Here is a 19,945-nt window from a genome sequence, read left to right on the forward strand (position 1 = left end):
AAATGTTGCTGTTCACAGTTAAAACAATGCAATTTTACGGTACCAACAGTCAGCTTATGTTTGGACACCTCAAAAAATATTTCCGAACATTAATGCGTTGCTAAACTTCACAGTTTCAGTCTGTTTAATTGTATATTAAACAAGAGTGTTAAACAGTTGGAACTTGTCCCAAAATCAGCTTTAAACAGATTAGATTAAGGAGACTGAAGCTGTTTATTTCCCTTAAAGAGACTGACACCAAGCCAAATATTACACTGGCAACTTGGCACTTCCAAAGCTGTGAATGTCATTGATTTTCAGAAGTCAATTCAAACTAGAAAGGCTTTGCTCAGATTGGGATATAGGCTGTTGGGATGTTTACAATGGTTCACACTGCCTTCTCTGGAAAGAGACTTCATGGGTCAGCTTATTATTTGCTTGGTGTGCAGGAGCTAAGCTTTTGTTTTGTCATCTACGTCCCCTTTGTTACCACACAACAGCATGTGTATGTTCTGAAGAGAATATTTTCACATCAGAGCTACATTCCAATAGTAGTTCTAAAACATTTTTATTTTTGGTAGACAAAAATGGTGGAGAAACTCAGTGGGTGAGGCAGCATCTATGGAGTGAAGGAAATAGACAATGTTTCGGGCCGAAACCCTTCCTCAGACTGAACACTGGTAACATTGCAACCATTGCAACTGGTGTTTTTTAGAGATTTGCAATTTGAGAGGGAGAAGGTTAAATCAGGAGTGTCAGTGTTGCAGTTGAACAAACTGGACTATGAAGGCATGAGAGAGGAGCTGGCCGAGGTCGACTGGAAAAGGATCCTAGCAGGAATGACGGTGGAACAGTAATGGCAGGAATTTCTGGGCATAATCCAGAAGATGCAGGATAATTTCATTCCAAAGAGGAAGAAAGATTCTAAGGGGAGTAAGAGGCAACCATGGCTGACAAGGGAAGTTAGGGAATAAAACGAAAAGAAAAGGTGTATAACACAGCAAAGAGTAGCGGGAAGCCAGAGGACTTTCAAAGGACAACAGAAGGTAACGAAAAGGGCAATACGGGATGAAAAGATGAAATACGAGGGTAAGCTGGCCACGAATATAAAGAAGGATAGTAAAAGCTTCTTAGGTATGTTAAGAGAAAAAGATTAGTAAAGACAAATGTGGGTCCCTTGAAGGCAGAAACAGGTGAAATTATTATAGGGATCAAAGAAATGGCGTTGAACAGGTACTTTGGTTCTGTCTTCACTAAGGAAGACACAAACAATCTCCCGGATGTACTAGAGGACAGCAGATCTAGGGAGGCAGAGGAACAGGAATAAATTTGCATTAGGCGAGAAATAGTATTGGGTAGACTGATGGGACTGATGGTTGATAAATCCCCAGGGCCTGATGGTCTGCAGATTAGGAAACAGAGAAGTGCAACGAGACCTGGGTGTCCTTGTACAACAGTCACTGAAAGTAAAGATGCAGGTAGAGCAGGCAGTGAAGAAAGCTAATGAATGACATGTTGGCCTTCATAACGAGAGGATTTGAGTATAGGAGTAAAGAGGTCCTTCTGCAGTTGTACCTGGGGAGACCACATCTGGTGTATTGTGTACAGTTTTAGTCTCCTAATTTGAGGAAGGACATCCTTGCTATTGAGGCAGTGCAGCATAGGTTCACAAGGTTAATCCCCAGGATGGCAGGACTGTCATAAGTGGAAAGGTTGGAAAGACTGGGCTTGTATTCACTGGAATTTAGAAGGATGAGAGGTTATCTTATAGAAACATATAAAATTATAAAAGGATTGGACAAGCTAGATGCAGGAAAAATGTATCCAATGTTGGGGGAGTCCAGAACTAGGGGGGCACAAGAACAAAGGGGAGGCCATTTAAAACTGAGATGAGAAAAAACTTTTTCACTCAGAGTTGTGAATTTGTGGAATTCTCTGCCACAGAATGCAGTAGAGGCCAATTCACTGGATGAATTTAAAAGAGAGTTAGATAGAGCTCTAGGGGCTAGCGGAATCAAGGGATATGGGGAGAAGGCAGGCACGGGTTACTGATTGTGGATGATCAGCCATAATCACAATGAATGGCAGTGCTGGCTCGAAGGGACAAATGGCCTCCTCCTGCATCTATTTTCTGTTTCTATACAGCGCGGAAACAGGCCCTTCGGCCCAACGAGTCTGCACCAACTAGCGATCGCGTTGCACTATACTACGCACGCGGGACAATATACAACTGTACAATGTAAGTTTCATTATTCAACATTTGTACACCTACATGAAAAGACGATTTGTGCTCATCCATAAATGTGACCTTGTGTTTGCTTGTTCACAAACAATGAAGCTTTTCAAATAGCTAATCAAAACCTTGAGTTGTTCTGCAGTGTGTCTGTGTGAACTGAAATTCAAGTCACATGGTATTTTACTCTGCTACGGCAAGGACTTCTAATCATGGTTGTTTATTAACCGGTCTGGTTCCTATCTTCATAGAGTCATACAGCACGGAAACAGGTCCTTTGGCCTAACTTGCCCTTACCGACCATTAGATTTTATAATACTGACCGCTGGGCTGTATGGAGATGCTTTGCATTTTTAATAGTTAATTATTGGGTCTTTTTAAGTATTTATTGCTTTCATGTATTGCCCATATTGTATTTGATGTATTTTTTGTCTGCTTTTGTTCTCAATGTGTGGGTTTGTTGGTTGTTGGCTTCTGGACATCTGAATTTCCCTGAGGGGATCAATAAAGTATTTATTATTATTATTATTTATGCCCCATCTACTCTAGACCCACCTGCCCAGCATTTAACCCATATCCCTCTAAACCTTCTCATCCATGTACCTGTCCAAATACCTTTGTAAATGTTGTTATGGTACCTGCTTCAACTACCTCCTCTGTTCAATACACCCACTGTGTGCAAAAGTTGATGTTATCTAAGGAGCGAAGTCTTTTAAAAGTTGCCCCCCAGCTCCCTATTCAATCTTTCCCCTCTCACCTTAAACCTATGCCCTTGATAAGTTCTTGATTCCCCGACTCTGGGTAAAAGACTGTGCATTTACCCTATCTTTTCCCCTCGTGATCTTATACACCGGTGTAAGATCACCCCTAATCCTCCTGCACTCCATCAAATATCCATTATCATTTACACACAAGTCAACATGTACATTTATAACTCACATTTATAGTGAGTTAACCTGATACCGATCACACACGCACAATGTGAAGACGATTTTGATGAACTATAATGTATTTGGTCCCGATTTTTTTTTGTCGCTGCAGGATACAGTAAGGATTTATCATTAGTTTGTTATTAAAACATTACCGTGTCCCACGGGTGTTCCACAGTGTCACTGTAACTTAAGGCAGTTTAGATAACATCAATGTTTATGAAGGAACTGCAGATGCTGGAAAATCGAAGGTACACAAAAATGCTGGAGAAACTCAGCGGGTGAGGCAGCATCTATGGAGCGAAGGAAATAGGCGACGTTTCGGGTCGAGACGTTGTCTGAAGAAGGGTTTCGATCCGAAACGTTGCCTATTTCCTTCGCTCCTTAGATAACATCAACAACAGCCGCTGCAGAGAACACAACGCTGTTCCTTTTCTGAAGATAAAATCTGGTTACAATCAGATCACTCTTACCGTAAATAAACAGTTCCGCAATCCAGGGTGACACACCTCTCAGTTATTCTTCCGGATCGGAAAAGCAATGGCATTTAATGTCAACCGACCCGTCACGTTGGCCGCTTGGCCGGCGTCAGTGCTGTCTCACTACGGACAGGGGGCGGCGATGCCTCGCCGATTCCTCCCCAGAAACTTTGCACTGCTTTTGAGGAGGGGGGTTTGCAACAGATCGCGTTGCAACGTTGCTTGCTTGCAAACAGTGTGTCTAAAGCCCTGCCCGGCCCCAATGCCAGCACCTTCCGGCGGTGCAACAGATTGCTAGCACCCTCTGTGTTTGGATTTTGTCAAGTTCCCCTCAACTCACATTATCATTATCAGTGCGGTTCTTTTGTAGTTTCAGTGGAGTCCAGATGTATTTAAAGTGGGGTAGATTATATTACTTTTAAAGGGCAGACACATGGAACTGCAAATGCTTGTTTACGGGGGGGAAATACACAAAGTGCTGGAGTAGCTCAGAGGGTCAGGCAGCATCCCTGGAGAAAATGTGGATAGGTGATCCAAACGCCCCGACCCGAAACATCACCTATCCACGTTCCCTATCCACAAAGCTGGAGTAAACATCACCTATCCACCTATCCACAAAGCTGGAGTAACTCAGCGGGACAGACAGCATCTCGTTACTCCAGCTTTGTGTAGCAATGTTACAAAATTTTGAGATTTAAAAAATCAAGTCTGCAATTTATCCCATCAGATAAAGCATAAAAAGAAGTTTAATTTGACACCTAATTCACTTTCATATCTTCAGTATTAAAAAAGTTATGGCCATTTTCATACTCGGAAATTAGCATCTTGTTCCCTATTGCTTTTCCATTGACTTAACACAAAAGCTGTGATTGAGGACAGTCAAAAGCCCATGACTTTCTTAAAAATCAAGAGAACTGAATGAAATTTTCAGTTATTATAGATTGAAGCATTCTGAAACATATATAAAACATCTTACCTGGATGACCTGAAATTAAAGTATATAATTAGTTAGTTACCTAATTGTAGTTAATTACAAAATTGACCGTTGTGACGGGAATAGTAATAAACACCAAGACTGCCTTGAAATTCAAAAATGTGATATTCCCAAGATCAGAACTTTATTATTATTGTATTATATGCTGTAAATCCATAACAGTTAGGTAAATAAATTACAATTTCTACCAATAGACCAAGTCTTTATGGAGAAGATCAGTTGCTAGCTGGTACATTGGGATATCATAATCAGTAGCATCATCATACTCCTCAGATTGTAACCAATAAACAACTCTGTACTCCTTGTTTTTCCTCAACTTTTCAATTTTGGCATTGTAAACTACAAGTTTTTGCTCTTCAAACCACACATGACATGCCTTTCTGCCCAGTACTTTCCCATTAAGAATGTCCTGTAGATTCCATTTCTTAAGAAAAGGATATATTTTTTTAAATAGCCGAAGTATCCAAATAACAAACTAATCCCATTCACACAAGAATTCACAATATAACATGATTTTTTAATCTCACTGTCATTAATTTATATGCCAGATGGAAGGAATTTAATGTTTAATTCCCATAAATTAATCTAGAAACATCCACTTAATATAATTTAAATTAATTTTTTTTTGCACAATACATGGGACAAAAACTGATATTTAGTCTAAAAATATTGACTATGGGTAGACAACACAAAATATAGATGATTTAGATGCTCTTATGACATGATTGTCCAAAAAAAAGAGCATTTAAATCAACTTGCGAGTGGGTTTTTCTGGAACGCGATCGATTCGAACGTTGCATTTGCGGTGAATTTGAACCGCATATCGGCAGGAAAAACACTGCTGGTTCGTATGGGGCCCAAATCACATTTTCGCCAATGGAAATTAGATTAAAGCCATCCCGAGAAACAAGTTTATACGTAAAATACACGATTTACATTATGTTTTGTCCCCTTCATGCGATACGTCCCATTGTAGGCATTGAGGGCGTTAGAAGTCGCTTTTTATTTTAATGTAATTATTGAATTGTCTCGCGATTAAATAAATAAATAAATCGTGAATGGAAGTCCGATCGATTGTTCTTCAGCGGCTTAGCAACCCGAGGAAAGCCGTATCCGATAAGCAGGAGAAAACAGCATTTTAATCTCGCCCCCACCCACCCCCTGCTCTTCCTCCAGTTTGCGTGTGGCCTTATTCTGGAAATGGAGGAGGCCCAAGACAAAAAGGTCAGTAAGGGAATGAAAAGTGGTGTTAAAATGACGAGCAACCAGGAGATCCAGCAGGCCTTAGTGGACCAAACGCAAATGCTCTGTAAAACGGTCACCGAGTCTACAGTTGGTCTGGCCGATGTACCTGGATGGAGGTGAGGGAGGACGTATAGGGACAGGTGTTGCATCTCCTGGAGTTGCGGGGAAAAGCACCCAGGGAGAGTGTGGTTTGAGTAGAAAGGTATGAGTGAACCAGGGAGTTGCAGAGGGAGCAGTCTCTGTGGAAGGCACAAAGGGGTAGGTCTACCTCTGTCAATTTGTCCACAGGTTTCAAAACACAACACACACACACACACAAGGACGGCACAGTGTCGCAGCAGTAGAGTTGCTGCCTCACAGCCCCAGAGACCCAGGATCGATCTAGACCACGGTGCTGCCTGTACAGAGATTGTGCATTCTCCCCGTGACCTGCCTAGGTTTTTTCCGGGTGCTCCAGTTTCCTCCCATATTCCAAAGACACAGGTGTGTAGGTTAATTGGCTTCGCTAATATTGTAAAATTGTCCCTAATGTAGGAAAGTGCTAATGTGCGGTGATCGCTGGTCGGCGCGGACTCGGTGAGCTGAAGGTCCTGTTTCCGCGCTGTATCTCTAAACTATACTAGACACACTGGGCGTGCAACAACTGCTGGCTGCTGGGTGACCACTGACCAAGGTTTTACTGCTACTGAGTCCAGACTGACTCGGTGTGTCTGGAAATTCCTCCCGTTGCAAGAGGTTATGTTTTACCAGCACCTGAACCATTACACAGACAGTATACACAACCAATGGCCAAAATCACCCCTTAGAAGAATAAAGCCCTGGAGACACAAGGAACTGCAGACGCTGGAATCATGAGTAAAACACAAAGCTCTGCAGTTACTCAGCAGATCCGTCAGCATATTTAGTTTTTAGATACAGCACGGAAACAGGCCCTTCGGCTCACCGTGTCCACGCTGACCAGCGATCCCCACACATTAACACTCTCCTACACACACTGGGGACAATTTTTACATTTAACAAGCCAATTAACCTACATACCTGTACGTCTTTGGAGTGTGGGAGGAAACCAAAGATCTCAGAGAAAACCCACGCAGGTCACGGGGAGAACGTACAAACTCCGTACAGACAGCACCTGTAGTAGGGATCGAACTCGGGTCTCCAGCGCTGCATTCGCTGTAAGGCAGCAACTCTACCCCTGCGCCACCATGGAGGGAATGGATAAAACCCTCCTTTACTGCACAAGTAAAGTGATGGGCTCGCAGGGTTTTTGCTGGTCAGCTTAAACAATCCACCCTCTAGCTAAAAAAATCTCAGTAAAGTCTTCATTTTAATGCAGGTAAAATTGTTGGTTTGTTCTGCAATTAGCTAATTCATTACATTACAGTAAAATTATAATCTATATTATATGGCGCCAGCAATGGCTGCCTCGCCAACAGCCTGTCTGTCTCTTCCTTCTTTTGTTGTTTGTTTGTATGTGTTAAATGTATGTCTTTAGTGTTCTTTAGCTTGTTTCATGAGGGGGGGGGGGAGTTGGGGGAGACCTTTTCTAATCTCTTACCTCGACAGAGATGCGATTTTTTTCCGTATCGTATCTCTGTCCGCACTGCGGCCTAACATCGAGGAGTTGGCGTCCTTTGCTGGAGACCGGCTTTGGAGCTCCACCGTGGGAGCCTGCAGAATTTAACATTGCGGAGCCCGCGATCCCTTTGCCAGGGATCGACCTCTGGCCTCCAACCACGGGAGTCTGCGGGACTTTAACATTGTGGACCTCGCGGGTCTTTGCAAACTCCAAGTCTCAGGAGCTTTGCTCACCGCGACGCGGGAGCGTCGATCGTCCCGACGCGAAGGCTTCGACCGCCGGCTGCGGGTGCGTTGATCGACCCGATCACGGATAGTTCGACGGCCCCGACTGCGGGAGAGTAAAAGAGGAAGAAGTTTGGACTTTATTGCCTTCTATCACAGTGAGGAATGTGGGGAATCCGCTGTGGTGGATGTTTATGTTAACTTTTAGGTAGTTGTGTGTCTTGTTGCTTTTTTTTAGTATGGCTGTATGGTAATTTGAATTTCACTGTACCTTAATTGGTACATGTGACAAGAAACTGACCGTAAAACCTTGGAACTATATATATTAGCATGGCCTGTTTCTGTTCTGTGTCTTTCTATAACTAAGAGAATGTGACACTAGCTAATTATCTGACCCAACATTTCAGTATTACTTCAAAAGCAGACGGGTCATTTTAAAGCCTGTCCCCATTCAAACGCATGTATTTGATATTAATTATTTGATCCATTTATGTCAATTCAAAATGCATCTGTCTCTGTATCAGGACCGTGAAGTGTGATTGATTGCCAGTTGAGTATGCCTTTAGCATCCAAAAGATAGAGTTATAGTGTCATACAGTGTGGAAGCAGGGCCATTGGTCCAATTTGCCCACACTGCCCAACATGTCCCTTCTACACTTGTCCCACCTGGTTTGGCCCATATCCCTCTAAACCTGTCCTATCCATGTATCTGTACAATTGCTTCTTAAATGTAACTATGGTCTCTGCCTTGACTACCTCCTCTGGCAGCTTGTTCCATACACCCACCACCCTGGGTGTGAAAACATTACCCTTCAGATTTCTATTAAATCTTTTCTCCTTCACCTTAAACCTATGCCCTCTGGTTCATGATTTGCCAACTCTGTGCGTCACGATCATGGACAAACTGTAAAGCTATGCTCCTTTGCTCCACCTAATGCACTTATGTTCTGCTAGATTCTACAGGCACTCCCCGACTTACATAATAGGCAACTTATCTAAGCTCATACTTACCTAATTCTTTACATAAGCAATTCTTTCAGCCCAATTGCAGAGACCCTGTGGTCTCCGCATCGGAACTACCCCCTAGTCTCTGCGTAGAATTGTCAAGAGTCAAGTGTTTTATTGTCATATATCCCAGTTAATTTGCACATGTGCAGTAGCCCTTGCATAAGTCACGGAGCGTCTGTATTTATGTACAGTAGTATCTGATCTGTTTGGATAGCATGCAAAATAAAGCTATTCACTCTACCTAAACCACCTGGTGGTGACATCGTATGGTGGAGGCCCAGTTCTTGGTAATCACGTGACCCACCTGCCGCCACCAAGTCTGGACCTCTAATGCCCCTGTCCCACTTAGGAAACCTGAACCGAAACCTCTGGAGACTTTGCGCCCCACCCAAGGTTTCCATGCGGTTCCCGGAGGTTGCAGGTGGTTGCCAGAGGTTGCAGGTAGTGGAAGCAGGTAGGGAGACTGACAAAAACCTCCGGGAACCGCACGGAAACCTTGGGTGGGGCGCAAAGTCTCCAGAGGTTTCCGTTCAGGTTTCCTAAGTGGGACAGGGGCATAATAAGGAAGTTTCAAGAAGCTTCTGCCCATGTGAACCACATGTTGCCACTGCGTCTGGACCCCTGAAGAGGTCTCTGTTTTGTTTCAATATACTGATACTTGTTCTGTATCTATGATTGGACAAAGGAGTTGCCTCCCATTGTATTTTTCCCCCGGTATTTGTGATTGGTTTGTAGAGGTTGCCTCCCCCTGTACTTTCGCGCCATTAGTTTCCTGCCACTGTATAGGGGTATAAAATGTTGATCATTTTGTTGGGGTGTGTCGGTCGCCTATCTTCTGTTCTGTTTGCACGAGGCTGCTGAGGGCCCGAGTGAGTGGATCCGAAATCAACCCCGCGGTGAATACTAATAATGAAGGGTTTGGAATCCGGCGTTCGATTCAGTGTTTTACTGACCCAGACTAGGGAGGGTAGAAGATCTGGAATCAACACCCCCACACCCACCTTATTCTTTCTCATGACTGTGAAACACACAATAGATTATTTCTTGAGCCTCTGGTTTCAAATCTAAAGCTCCGCTATTGTGGATCTGTTTGTATTTATGCTGACAGGCATTGCCACCTGATGGTCTGATTGCAAAATGGCACCTCTTTATTTGCAATGCTGGCTGACAGATCTTCGGCAATCAATAACAAAAGAGGATAGTTTGTAAGATGGTCAACCTCGGTACAGTCCTAATCACCTCTACCCCATTACGGACATTGGACATTGTCTCGAGAACTGTTGCACTACAACACTGAGAACTGTGTGTCGGAAGGAACTGTAGCTGCTGGTTTATATTGAAGATGGACACAAAGTGTTGGAGCAACTCAATGGGTCAGGCAGCATCTCTAGAGGAAAGGAACAGATGCATGGCCTCCTTCATTGTCAATATGAATTTTGATTTCTCTAACTTCATGTAACCTCTGCTTTCCCTCTCTCTCCATCCTAAAGCGGCTTTTTCACGGGGCGACTTGACGCAAGAGTTAACCAGAGTTTAACATCGTGGGAACCTCGTGCGATAACAGTACGGCATTCGTGGACCACCGTGGACCACCGTAGCGCTAACGGCAGGTAATCGTGTAACTTGGTCACTCGGGAGAAAATTCAAGAAAGTTTGAATTTCTCCAAGAGTGACTTGTACACTTGTGGTTGAGCATTGCAACATTGTATGAACATAGTGGCCAGTGCGATATCCGTGCAATATCCGTAATAACTCATTCCTCATTAACACATCACTACAAGATGAATGTCTCTAATGTTATAATCCCTCTCATGCTGAAACACAAAATAGTTGAAGGGAGGTGAAATAATCACATTTTCATTCTTTTTCATTTTTGAGTGTTCAGGTACCTCACTTGCTGAGCTTTTTTACTCCAGCAGTTTGTGTCTCTTTTTGTCTAAAGCAGTTTCTAAGACTGTAGGAACTCCGCGTAACAGGCAACAACTACGGAGGGAAATGGACAGGCGACACTTTCTTCAGGCTGCCTTATCTCTTCCCCCCCACCCCCTCCCCCCTACTCCCACCCACACACACAAATGCTGGAGAAACTCAGCGGGTGCAGCAACATCTATGGAACGAAGGAAATAGGCAACGTTTCGGCCCGAAACGTTGCCTACTTCCTTCGCTCCATAGATGCTGCTGCACCCGCTGAGTTTCTCCAGCATTATTGTGTACCTTCGATTTTCCAGCATCTGCAGTTCCTTCTTAAACACAAATGCACCGAGTTCCTCCAGCATTTCGTGTTTTGCTCAGTATTCCAGCATCCGCTGTCTCCCGCGTCTCCAATAAAACAAAACTACGGTCAAAAGGGTGAAGAATAGGGGCAGAGATAGATACATTCCTGATTAGTGCGGCTGTCAGGAGGTTATGGGGAGAAGGCAAGAGAATGTGGTTGAGAGGGAGAGATAGATCAGCCGCGATTGAATGGCGGAGTGGACGTAATGGACCGAATGGCCTAATTTTGCTCCTATAACTAACAAAGATAGTAATTGTTAGGGAAATGTAGTTATTAAAGACGAGGGGGAGCAGAAATGGGCAGTCTGGGGTGGCTCGCGAGATACTTGCATAGAGGCACAAAAGTTAAAGAAAGGGCAGATAAACAGAGGGGGGGGGGGGGACTTCCCTCAGTGCCCATCTGTTACCATTAATTGGACAGTTCGGTCTGTGAAACGCAACACGCCAGCCCCGACATCCAGCCCGGTGGTCAGTCCTTTGAAGATAGACACCAGTTGCTTGGAGCAACTCAGCCGGACAGGCAGCAACTCTGGAGAGAAGGAACGGGTGGCGTTTCGGGTCGAGAGCCTTCTTCAGACTGAGGTCAATCCCCTGCATGGATAACAGGAGTCCCAGCCAACACGACAATCGCCCGCTGCACAGTCTCGGAGCTTCCACTGCAAAAACGGTGCCTACATTTGAGCACTTATGTAACTGAACCATCCTAACACCAACCACAGAGCATTCCTGAACTACTACCTACCTCATTCGAGACACTCGGAATGGGTGACGTTTCGGGACGAGACTCTGAAGAAGGGTCTCGAACCGAAACGTCACACATTCCTTCTCTCCAGAGATGCTGCCCGTCCCGCTGTGTTACTCCAGCATTTCGTGTCTATCTTCCGTATGCTCTGTGATGGTCATCTCGGAGTCAAGTGGCAACTCTGGTCTGTAGACACAAGGAACTGCAGACGCAGGAATCACGAGCAAAACACAGAGCGTTGGACGAGCCTGACCCTTTGAGTTCCTCCATCACTTTGTATTGAAGTCAGGTCTGGACATTGCTTGGCTCAGTCTCAGGTGCCGGCTAACTAGGAAGGTCGAGTCAAAGTCCAGCACTAACACTCAAGAAATAACGTTTGCGGCCTGATGTTCCAAATATTTAATTGAAATCATTAATAAAGTAAATAAATAGATACCGGTCTAATCAGTATCTACGGGATTGGACAGGCTAGATGCAGGAAGAATGTTCCCGATGTTGGGGGAGTCCAGAACCAGGGTCCCAGTTTTACAGTCTACCGTGGGAACTCTTTAACTCAGTAAAGTAAAGTAAAGTAAAGTAGCCTTTATTGTCATATCAGCGCACAGGCAGCAGTTGATTGTTGCTCTATTCAGTTTCCCAGGGGGTCGGGACGGGACTGGAGTTGGGAGGGAAAGGTGGGGGAGTCGAGGGAGAGGAGGGGGAGACAGATGGGGGTGTCTTCATTTACTGGCGGCGGGTGTCTGTCACTGAAACAGGCAGGTGAGATTTCACATCCACCTTGTGTGTGTCTCTCTCTCTCTCTCCCTCCCTCCCTCTTACACAGGCTGAGAGACTCTGCCTCTGTGAGTGTACGTCTCTTTCTCCCCCTCTCCCACACACAGTAAGACCGAGGTACTGTGCTCAGTCCATCTGTGTCTCCCACATACACAGTAAAACATGTCTCCAAATGAGCCAATTCAACCAAGGGAGGATATCTATAGTGTGTGAAAAAAACGTGACATCATTTGTGCCACGTGATGATTTACCAACACTTCACAATGTTCATTCAAGATTTAACGGGAAAGCTCGGGAGACGGACAAGTCACTCGCACAAATAACAGAAATGCCGAGTACCGTGGGAACTCTTTATCTACCCCCCCCCGTTATATCGTGTGATATCGTGCTAGACCACGACCAGTTCACTCTGGTTACATCTTGCGTCAAGTCGCCCCGTGAAAAAGCCGCATAATTCTCCGACTAGCCTGACTGTCCTCCGGATTAAACTTTTATTTTTGCATACTTCGTTGTCACCTTCCCCTAGCTAACAATGATCTATTCTAAATTTTCCTTGATCTTTGTCCCCTTTGATCTGTCATTTTCACACCTTACCCTTTGTTAGGCGCTCCCCCCCCTGGTGAATGCTATGTACTTACCTTTCTCTGTTTCTCTCCCGAGTACAGGCCTCGTGGCTGTGAGTCTGGAATCAAGGGGTTAAAGGCTCCTGTACCCGATTGGCCAAGCTGCGTCAGGTGACGAGTGACTCATCTGAAGCTTAAATACCAGAGTTTCCCAGGATTCTCTCTCTTCTTCGTAGACCCTGACTTGTGAGCAGCCTGCTGGTGTGAGCTGAGGAAGGCCTGGCCACATGGCATAGAACTTTATGTACTTTCACCATTACTTGTTAACAAATATTGAATTGGGACGGATAAGGGCTGACCTTAGTGTTTTCGGGTATTTTGTTTCAGGGTTATATCTCTTTAGGCAGGTTTTAGAGTCTCCGGTTCGACGGCCCATTACGTGGCTGGCTGGAGCACTGTTTAATTGTTTGTTAGTCCATCCATATCCTTGACTGGGTTGTTTAAATCAGGTTTGGGTTTTGTGTTCCATTGAATAATTAAAAGATTTTTGAACTTGAACCTGGTTTTTGAATTATGTTACGCGGCTCTGAAGTACCTGCATTCGGGAGTCGTAACAAAATGGGGGCTCGTCCTAAGCTGTGAGGACCCTAGACATTTTTGGGTGGGTTTTTTGGTAGGCTTCTGGTGACTGAGGAAGTCTGTGTGTGTGAGGGAATTTTTTCTTCCCTGTTTGTGGTAGCATTTGTGCCCAGAGTTTAGCTGGTGGTTTGGTGCTACATTTGATATGGAATTTAAGGTGCAAGACTTTGTTGAGGCTCCTCGTCGGGAGTTGTTTGATAGATGTACGAAGGAGCATTTGATTTTGCTGGCAGAGAACTATGACGTGCCTATTGACAAGCATTCAAAGAAACACTCCATTAAATCGGTGTTGTGGGCTACGTTGGTGGAGGGTGGGGTTTTGCCTGGCTGTGCAGACAGTCCCCCACCTTCTTTTCAGCCTGGTCAGGACATGAAGGCAGTCATTAGGTTGAAGGAGTTAGAGCTGGTAATGGCTGAGGAGGAAACCAAGAGGGCAGAGATTAGGCTGCGGGAGATGGAGTTGGATGCCTCCCGGGTTTCTTCTAGGGAACGGGAGTTTGATATGAGCAAGAACATCCGCCTGGTTCCCCCGTTTAGTGAGAAGGATGTGGACAAGTTTTTCACAGTGTTTGAACAGGTGGCTTTGTCCTTGAAGTGGCCTAGGGACGTGTGGACCTTGCTATTGCAGTGTGTCCTTGTGGGTAAAGCACGGGAGGTGTACTCATCTTTGTCTGTTGAAAGCAGTCTGGACTATGAGTGTGTGAAGTCTACAGTATTAAGGGCTTATGAATTAGTTCCAGAGGCGTACCGGCAGAAATTCCGGCGCTTTAGGAAGTTTGATAGTCAGACTTATGTGGAGTTTGCTAGGGAGAAGGAGGCACTTTTTGACAGGTGGTGCGCTTCTCAAGGAGTGAAGGATATTGGGCAACTGCGGGCCTTGATGATTATGGAAGACTTTAAGAACTGTCTCCCTGAGCGGGTTACTACTTACCTTAATGAGCAGAAGGTGAATGAGGTGTCTAAGGCCGCGGTGTTGGCAGATGAGTATGTATTGACTCATAAAACTGATTTTGTTGGGCGATCCTATAGTTTTGGTGCACGGCCGGTTGATCGTGGTGGTGTCGCCGGTGGCAGTGTCAAAGGTGTTTCTGTGCCTGCAAGTGGCAGCACGTTGATACAGGGGGAGGTCCGAGCTGATAAGGTTGACGGGAATTTGAGGGCTAAGGAAGGTCCTGTGTGCTACTATTGTAGAGGGAAAGGGCACATGTTAAAGTCGTGTCCCGTTCTGAAGCAGAAAAATGCAAAGCCTGTGGCTTTGGTGGGTACACAGAAGGCACCTGTGGTACCTGAGGTGCCTGAGTCTGATGAGTGTAGGAATTATTCTGCGTTCATCATGAATGGTTTTGTTTCTCTGGAGGATGGGGGTGATAGAGTTCCAGTATCCATCTTGCGTGATACTGGTGCTACTCAGTCCTTTATATTGGATGGTGTACTGCCGTTTTCTGGGGAATCATCGGTTGGGTCAAGTGTCCCAGTGGTAGGATTCGGGATGGATGACATGGTAGTGCCTTTGCATACCGTGCGTCTCGAGTCCGAGTTGGTTTCAGGCCGGGTGTCTGTTGGGTTACGGCCGTGTTTTCCCATTGGGGGAGTTTCTGTGATTTTGGGGAATGACTTAGCAGGAGGTAGAGTTTTAGTTACTCCTGAGGTGACGGCTGTTCCGATGGTGCAGAGTCCTGATAGATTGGCTATGCAGCATCCGAGGGTCTTCGCAGCTTGTGCTGTCACCAGGGCTATGGCTAAGAGCCAGGCGAAGTTTGAGGATGTGGTGGACCTGAGTGAGAGCATTTTTGGGGATCAAGATGATACATCGTGTGTTGTGAAGGGTGTTTCTACATCTCAAGATGGGATAGTGTCTGGAAATGTGCCGGTGTCGTTGTCACATGACCGGCTGGTTGAGGAGCAAAAGAGTGATCCAGGTTTATCTGATCTGTTCGACTGCGCGGTGCCTGAGGGGGATATGGATTCCACAGCAAAGGGGTATTTTCTAAGGGAGGGCTTACTGATGCGAAAGTGGTCTCCCTTGGATATATCTGGGCATGATGATTGGAGCGTGGTTGATCAGATTGTGATGCCTCGTCGGTATAGGGACGAGATACTCTGTTTGGCTCATGATGGTCCTCTGGGTGGACATTTGGGGGTCAATAAGACGTATGACCGTATCTTACAGAATTTTTTTTGGCCAGGGTTGAAAAAGGACGTGAAACAGCAGTGCAGGTGTTGTCACATTTGCCAGGTGGCAGGAAAGCCGAACCAATCGATTGTTCCTGCGCCTTTATATCCAATCCCTGTGGTCGGTGAGCCGTTTGAGCGGATTCTAGTTGATTGTGTGGGTCCTCTACCTCGGACAAGGGTGGGCAACAAGTTTTTATTGACAATTATGTGTGCGTCTACCCGCTTTCCGGAGGTGGTCCCTTTGCGTAGTATTACGGCCCTACCATTGTGAAGTCTCTCACTAAGTTTTTTTCATTGTTCGGTTTGCCCAAGGTTGTGCAGAGTGACCAAGGTTCCAACTTCATGTCGAAGGTTTTTGGTCAGGTAATGAAGTTGTTAGATATTAAGCATTGTTACTCCAGTGTGTATCATCCTGAGAGCCAGGGAGCTCTCGAGAGGTTTCACCAGACTTTGAAATCTATGTTGAGGACTTACTGCCTGGAGTTTGAAAAAGACTGGGATGAGGGGGTTCATCTAGTTATGTTTGCGGTGCGTGAGGTCGTGCAGGAGTCTTTAGGGTTCAGTCCTGCTGACCTGATGTTTGCGCATACTGTACGTGGTCCGTTGAGGGTCCTGAAGGAGAAATGGTTGCAGGAGGATACAAAACGTAGTATTTTAGACCACGTCTGTACTTTACGCTCTAGACTGAGGAGGGCATGCGAACCGGCAATGGGTAATCTTGCTTCTGCTCCGTCTAGGATGAAGGACTGGTTCGACAGGAAGGCTTCTAGGAAGAATTTTTCTCCAGGTGACAAGGTCCTGGTGTTGTTGCCTATTCCTGGTTCCAGTCTGCAGGCTCGGTATAGCGGTCCCTATCAGGTGGTTAAGGAGGTTGGTGAGAGGGATTACGTTATTGGTACCCCTGATCGGAGGCGTAAGAGTCGGCTCTGTCATGTCAACATGCTGAAGCAGTACCATGAGCAGGAGCCTGTGGAGGTTGGTGGGGAGGAGCTGTGTCCTTCGGTTTCGTCTAAGCCTGTTTTGGCTGCAGTGGTGCTGCCCCCTGACACGGGTGGTGATGTGGGTGAGGCACGGTTGTCTGTGGCAGTGACGCAGGGAAAGCTGAGTAACTCTGAGGCTTTGGAGTCGCTTCCCTTGTGGATGTCTCATTTGACTGAAAGTCAGCGGGGTGACCTGCATTTGGAGTCAAATGGGTCACTGTTCTCGGATGTGCCTTCTCAGACGTCTGTGCTGCAGCATGACATTGACGTGGCCGGTGCTGCGCCAATTAAACAGCATCCGTATCGGGTCAACCCTGACAGGCGTCATCGTCTAAGGAGTCAGGTTGACTATATGCGGCGGCATGGCATTGCCGAACCTAGTTGTAGTCCGTGGAGTTCTCCGTGTCTACTGGCTACGAAGGCTAATGGGGAGGACAGGTTTTGCACGGACTTTCGGAAAGTGAATTGTGTAACGAAGCCGGATTGCTATCCTCTTCCACGGATGGAGGATTGCGTGGATCGTGTGGTAAGTGCATCTTTTGTGTCTAAGTTGGACTTGTTAAAAGGCTATTGGCAAGTCCCTTTGACTAGGCGGGCGAGGGAGATCTCTGCGTTCGTTACGCCTGATGACTTTCTTCAGTACACGGTCGTGGATCGAACACATCGGTCATCTGAAGGAGAGTATGAAGAATAAGAACCGGCGGTTAATGAGCTGGAGTTTGCAGCTGCAAGACTACAACCTGGAGGTCAGGCATATCCGTGGCAAGGATAATGTCTTGGCTGACGCCTTGTCGTGCCAGTAGTGTTTTAGCTCCTGAATAGTTTCTGGGATTTGGTGGTGTTTTTTTTCTCTCTTCTTCCGAAACTTATTCAGTATCTTTGGGTGGGGGTGTTAGGCGCTCTCCCCCCCTGGTGAATGCTATGTACTTACCTTTCTCTGTTTCTCTCCCGAGTACAGGCCTCGTGGCTGTGAGTCTGGAATCAAGGGGTTAAAGGCTCCTGTACCCGATTGGCCAAACTGCGTCAGGTGACGGATGACTCATCTGAAGCTTAAATACTAGAGTTTCCCAGGATTCTCTCTCTTCCTCGTAGACCCTGACTTGTGAGCAGCCTGCTGGCGTGAGCTGAGGAAGGCCTGGCCACATGGCATAGAACTTTGTGTACTTTCACCATTACTTGTTAACAAATATTGAATTGGGACGGATAAGGGCTGACCTTAGTGTTTTCGGGTATTTTGTTTCAGGGTTATATCTCTTTAGGCAGGTTTTAGAGTCTCCGGTTCGACGGCCCATTACGTGGCTGGCTGGAGCACTATTTAATTGTTTGTTAGTCCATCCATATCCCTGACTGGGTTGTTTAAATCAGGTTTGGGTTTTGTGTTCCATTGAATAATTAAAAGATTTTTGAACTTGAACCTGGTTTTTGAATTATGTTACGCGGCTCTGAAGTACCTGCATTCGGGAGTCGTAACGCCCTTCCATATTTCTGTGTCTGCCTCTCCCCTGACTCTCAGTCTGAAGAAGGGCCTCGACCCGAATTGTCACCCCTTCCTTCTATCCAGAGATGCTGCGTGGCCCGCTGAGTTGCTCCAGCATTTTGTGTCTATATTCAGAATATTCCAAGTATATTTGAACCAAACGTAGACACAAAGTGCTGTAGTAGCTCAACAGGTCAGGCAGCACCTCTGGAGAAAATAAATAGGTGACATTTCTGGTCGGGACTCTTCAGACTGAATGTAGAGGGGGACAGGTGGAGACCTTGAGACAAGAAAAGACCACGAAAAACCAGGGCCGGCAACAGATGACCTCTGGCAGTGAGGTTCCCTTGTAAGCTGACTGTTGGCTAGGGTCAGTGTGATCCCAAGAGGGATACATCTTTGCGAACTGTAGAACCGATTGACTGACTTTTAGTGGACAAAGGTGGCAAGGGGGGGAGGGGGAGTGAGGGGGGGGAGGGGGGGGGAGGAGGGAGGAGAGTGCTTGCAGAAGTTATCTAAACTTAGAGAATTCAATCTTCATACCACTGGGTTGTAAGATACCCAAGCGAAATATGAGGTGCTGTTCCCCCAATGTTTTATGTGACCTCACTCTGGCATTGAAGAAGGCTCAGGATGGAAAGGTCAGTGTGTGAATGAGAAAGGGAGTCAAAATGGTTAGCAACTGGGAGATCCAGTTAGCCTTGACAGATCGAACGCACATGTTCAGCGAAACGGTCACCGAGTCTAGACTTTTGGATCAGTTTACATTTATACTGATAGGCATTGCCACCTGATGGTCTGATTGCAAAATGTAACCTCTTTATTCGCAATGCTGGTTGACAACACATTGTGAAGACAGATCTTCAGCAATCGTTAACAAAAGGGGAAAGTCTGTAAAATGGTCACACTAGGTGCCAGGTGCAGTCCAAATCACCTCGACCTCATTTCAGACATCAGACCTTGTCTCAGGACTTGGTGCACAACAATGCTGAGAACTATTTGTAGGAAAGAACTGTTTATATACTTATTCAGAATAAAGTTTATTTTTGGAAAATGAAGAGGTTGGTACAATTACAACACTTGAAAGACACTTGAATAGATAGATACATGGAGTGAAAATGATTAGAAGGGTGTGGGGTAGGCTGGACGAGCTTGGTTAAGCAACTTGGTCGGGATGGACAAGTTGGGCTGAAGGGCCAGTCTTCATACTGTATAACTCTATTACTCAATGATCTTACATAGTGTTAATAGGTAGATACAAATGCTGGAGAAACTCAGCGGGTGAGACAACATCTATGGAGCGAAGGAAATAGGCGACGTTTCGGGTCGAGACCCTTCTTCACATTGTTACGATATTTACATTAGATCAATTTATCTTTCCAAAATATTTCATCACCAAAGGTTTAAGACAGGCAGCCTAGCCTTCAGCAGGTGCTCTGCCCCTCTCTCATCTTTCAAACGCCTCCATAAACCCTTCCGCTGTCTTCAAAACATTAATCAACAATCTAGACATATCCTCATGAAGCTCAGTGCCAAATTACAACTGTTGCAACTCCTTTGAGTTACTTCGAGGTACTTTAGGATATTTGACTTCATTAAAGGTGCTATGAAAATGAAAGTTGTTGTTGCTGCTGCAGTCAGTTGTTATTGT

At 45.6% G+C, this 19,945-nt stretch overlaps 1 protein-coding gene across 3 annotated transcripts in view; it reads right to left on the reverse strand.

Moving 5' to 3' along the window:
• LOC116987257 (L-serine dehydratase/L-threonine deaminase-like) overlaps nucleotides 1–3,887 on the reverse strand; it is a 41,290-nt gene extending 37,403 nt beyond the window's left edge. For 2 of the 3 annotated variants that reach the window (XM_033043135.1, XM_033043136.1), the window contains exon 1: nucleotides 3,615–3,887. The gene's annotated coding sequence lies outside the window, so the exon portion shown is untranslated. The remainder of the gene's footprint in view (nucleotides 1–3,614) is intronic. The other variant, XM_033043137.1, reaches the window with a different exon arrangement.
• Between the last annotated feature and the right edge of the window lie 16,058 nt (nucleotides 3,888–19,945).

This window comes from Amblyraja radiata, chromosome 25 (assembly GCF_010909765.2).
Source record: "Amblyraja radiata isolate CabotCenter1 chromosome 25, sAmbRad1.1.pri, whole genome shotgun sequence".
Lineage (NCBI taxonomy): Eukaryota > Metazoa > Chordata > Chondrichthyes > Rajiformes > Rajidae > Amblyraja > Amblyraja radiata.